Source organism: Spermophilus citellus (assembly GCF_964194105.1).
Source record: "Spermophilus citellus genome assembly, chromosome: X".
In the NCBI taxonomy this organism is placed as follows: domain Eukaryota; kingdom Metazoa; phylum Chordata; class Mammalia; order Rodentia; family Sciuridae; genus Spermophilus; species Spermophilus citellus.
This window is the reverse complement of record NC_138190.1, coordinates 94,995,616-94,999,508: the sequence shown is the minus strand read 5'-3', so window position 1 is coordinate 94,999,508 and position 3,893 is coordinate 94,995,616. Positions and strand designations below refer to the sequence as shown.

Here is a 3,893-nt window from a genome sequence, read left to right as displayed (position 1 = left end):
GGGATTGTGGCTCAGTGGTGAAGCGCTCACCTAGCATGTATGGGATGCTGGGTTCAATCCTTAGAACCACATAAAAATAAAGTAGGGGTGTTTTGTCCACCTACAACTAAAAAATAAATGTTTAAAAATAATTTTCAAAAATGGCCATACTAACCAAAAGTGCTATACAGATTTAATCCAATTCCTATTAAAATCCCAATGACATTCTTCATAGAAATAGAAAAGTAGTCATGAAATTCATTTAGAAAATAAGAGACCCAAAATAACCACAGCAATCATTAGCAAGAAATGTATAGGAGGAGGCATCACAATACCATACCTTAAACAACACTATAGAGCCATAGTGACCAAAAATAGTATAGTATTGGCACCAAAACAGACACATAGACTAATGGTACATAATAGATGACACAGAAGCAAACCCACATAAATAGACTTATATCATACTAGACAATGGCTCAAAAAACATTAATTGCAGAAAAGAGGGCCTCTTGAATAAATGGTGCTGGGAAAACTATAAATCCATAGTAACAAAATGTAATTAAACCCCTATGTCTTACCTTGCACAAACTCAACTCAAAGTGGATCAATGACTCAGGCATTAGTACAGAGACTCTGCACCCAAAAGAAGAAAAAGTAGGCCCAAATTTATATTATGTCAGCTTAGGAACCGACTTCCTTAACAAGACTCCTAAAGCACAAGAAGTAATATCAAGTATCAATAAATGGGATGTAATCAAATTCAAAAGTTCCTTCATAACAAAGGAAACAATCAAGAAAAAGAAGCAAGAGTGTCCAGGATAAAATCTTTGCCCCCTGCACCTCAGATAGAGCATCAATCTCCAGTATACATAAAGATCTCAAAAAAACTTAATACCACAAAAACAAATAACCCAAATCAGTAAATGGGCCAAGGAACTGAGCAGATACTTCTTAGAAGAAGAAATACAATCAGTCAAGGAATAAAAGAAAAAATGTTGAACATCTCTAGCAATTAGAGAAATGCAAATTAAAACTACACTAAGATTCATCTCACTCCAGTTAGAATGGCAAGTGTCAAGAATCCAAGCAATACTAAAGTTTGGGCCTGGATTTGGGGAAAAGGTACACTCATATACTTCTAGTGGGACTGAAAATTGGTACAACCATTCTGGAAAGCAGTATGGAGATTCCTCAGAAATCCTGGAATGGATCTACCATTTTACCCAGTTATTCCACTCCTTGGTTTATACCCAAAGGACATAAAATCAGCATACTACAGTGACACAGCCACTTGAATGTTTGTAATAGCTTAACACAAAATAGCTAAACTATGGAACCAACCTAGGTGTACTTCAACATATGAATGGATAAAGAAAATGTGGCATATATACAAAAGTGATATTACTCAGTCATAAAAGAGCATGAAATTATGGAATTTGCTGGTAAATGGATGGAATTGAAGAGTATTATTCTTCGTGAAATAAGCCAATCCCAAAGAACCAAAGTCTGAATGTTTCCTTTTATATGTGGATGCTAACTCATAATTGGTGGGGATAGGGAAGAATAGAAGTCCTCTGGATTAGACAAAGAGGAATAAAGGGAAGGGAGGGGGAACAAAGGGAAGGGAGGGGGAACAAAAGGAAGGGAGGGGAAATGGGATTAGTAAAGATAGTAGAATGAAATGGACATTACTACCCTATGTGCATATGTGATTACGCAAGCAGTGTAATTGTACATCATGCACAACCAGAAGAATGAAAAATTATACTCCATATATGTGAAATATGTTAAAATAAATTCTACTATCATGTATAACTAATTAGAACAAATAAAAAATAATAAAATAATTAGAAGAAAGAATAACATAGTAAAATAAGATTGGAGAATAATTTCTTAGATAGGATCCAAAGAAACCACCTTAACAATAAAATAAAATAATAAATGAGAATAAATTAAAATTGATTCATTCATCAACATACAACATAAAATTGAAAATATATGTCACAAACTGGGAAAGAATATTTGCAATAAATGCACAATTTCAAGTATTAGTGTACAGAATATATGAATAACCCCAACATATCAAAAAAAAGGTCAAACAACTCAATAGAAAAGTTAGCAGATTTTTCAGGTGCCGGTGAGTGACAGAGATGGGCAGCGAAACTGCGTCTGCAGCCTCAGTCCTCACTCTAGCTCTGCCTTTGGAACAGCTCCTGCACTTGGCAGCTGAGCTGTGGTTGCTCTTGCCTGGAGTGCGGGTCAGCGAAACCCGGGAGTCCACTGAGGAGTTTAATCGGGAGGTGTTCTGGAGAAGACTCAATGAGGCAGCTGTTAAAGTGTCATGGGAAGCCACCGCTCTGACTACAGTCTTCTCTCGACTTCCATTGCCGTCTCCATAGGAAACCCAGAGGATCAGTGAACAAGTCTGTGCTGCCATCAAGGCAATTATTGCGGTGTACTATTCACTTCCCAAGGAACAGGGGATCACCCTGAGAAAGCTGGTACGGAGTGCCACTTTGGACATTGTGGATGGCATGGCTCAGCTTGTGGAAGTGCTTCTCATCACTCCACTTCAGAGCCCTGAAAACAGTAGCCTTATTTCCTACAACAATATCTGGGTAGCATGCCAGCAAGTTCCTCAGATACCAAAAGATAATAAAGCTGCAGCCCTATTAATGCTGACAAAGAGTGTGGATTTTGTGAAGGATGCACATGAAGAAATGGAGCAGGCTGTGGAAGAATGTGACCCTTACTGTGGTCTCTTGAATGATTCTGAGGAGGACAACCACAGCAATGAAGATGTGTTGGGGTTTCCAAGCAATCAAGATTTATATTGGTCTGAGGAAGATCAAGAGCTCATAATCCCATGTCTTGCACTGGTGAGATCATCCAAAGCTTGCCTGAAGAAAATACGGACTCTTAGTGGCAGAGAATGGGAAGAAGGATCAGGTGGCTCAGCTGGATGACATTGTGGATATTTCTGATGAGATCAGCCCTAGCGTGGATGATTTGGCTCTGAGCATATATCCACCTATGTGCCACCTGACTGTGCGAATCAATTCTGCAAAACTTGTATCTGTTTTAAGGAAGGTACTCGAAATTACAAAAGCAAGTCATGTGACCCCTCAGCCAGAAGATAGTTGGATCCCTTTACTCATTAATGCTGTTGATCATTGCATGAACAGAATTAAGGAGCTCACTCAGAGTGAAATTTAATTATGAGTTTTCAGGTGCATTCATATTCTCCTTTTACTCTCTCTTATTGTCCCAGCCAGATCTATAATGTCTGCTTTTAAGAATGGAGCTAGAATACTTGCTGGATGGAAAGGGAATTCCTGTCTATATTTAACAAGAGACTCTATTACCAAAGTTGTTGGTTAAGCCAGATTGGCAATTATTTATAAATAGTATGAGTATGATATATTTTTCTGCTAGATACAAAAGATAATTGCATGAATCAGTATTCCTGAATGGCCTCTCAGAGACTCCTAGGGAAGCTTCCTTAATCCTTATTTGCAATAAAGTATGTTTTTCATTGTTACAGATGCCAGTGGTCTCAATGAAATGCTAACTATTTGCTAGCAATTAAATGAATACCCTTCCAAAGTTTCTTCCTACCAGAAATGCAGTCTGCTGAGACCACCATTACTTTCATTTGGGTTTATAAGTGTAAATATCTGATTTTTTTTTCCGGGGGGGGGGTTTCCAGGAATTGAACTCAGGAGCACTCAACCACTGAGCCATATCCCCAGTCCTTTTTTTGTATTTTATTTAGAGACAGGGTCTCACTTAGTTGCCCAGCGCTTCATTGTTGCTAAGGCTGCCTTTGAACTCGTGATCCTCCTGCCTCACACTCCCAAGCTGCTGGGATTATAGGTGTGTGCCATCGCACCTGGCTAAATATCTGATTC

General features: G+C 38.5%; 1 pseudogene across 1 annotated transcript; it reads left to right on the top strand.

The window, feature by feature from the left end:
* Nucleotides 1-2,112: 2,112 nt before the first annotated feature.
* LOC308639649 (cyclin-D1-binding protein 1-like) lies at nucleotides 2,113-3,597 on the top strand (annotated as a pseudogene). The gene has a single exon. The product of its transcript is annotated as a cyclin-D1-binding protein 1-like (transcript).
* The last annotated feature ends 296 nt before the right edge of the window (nucleotides 3,598-3,893 follow it).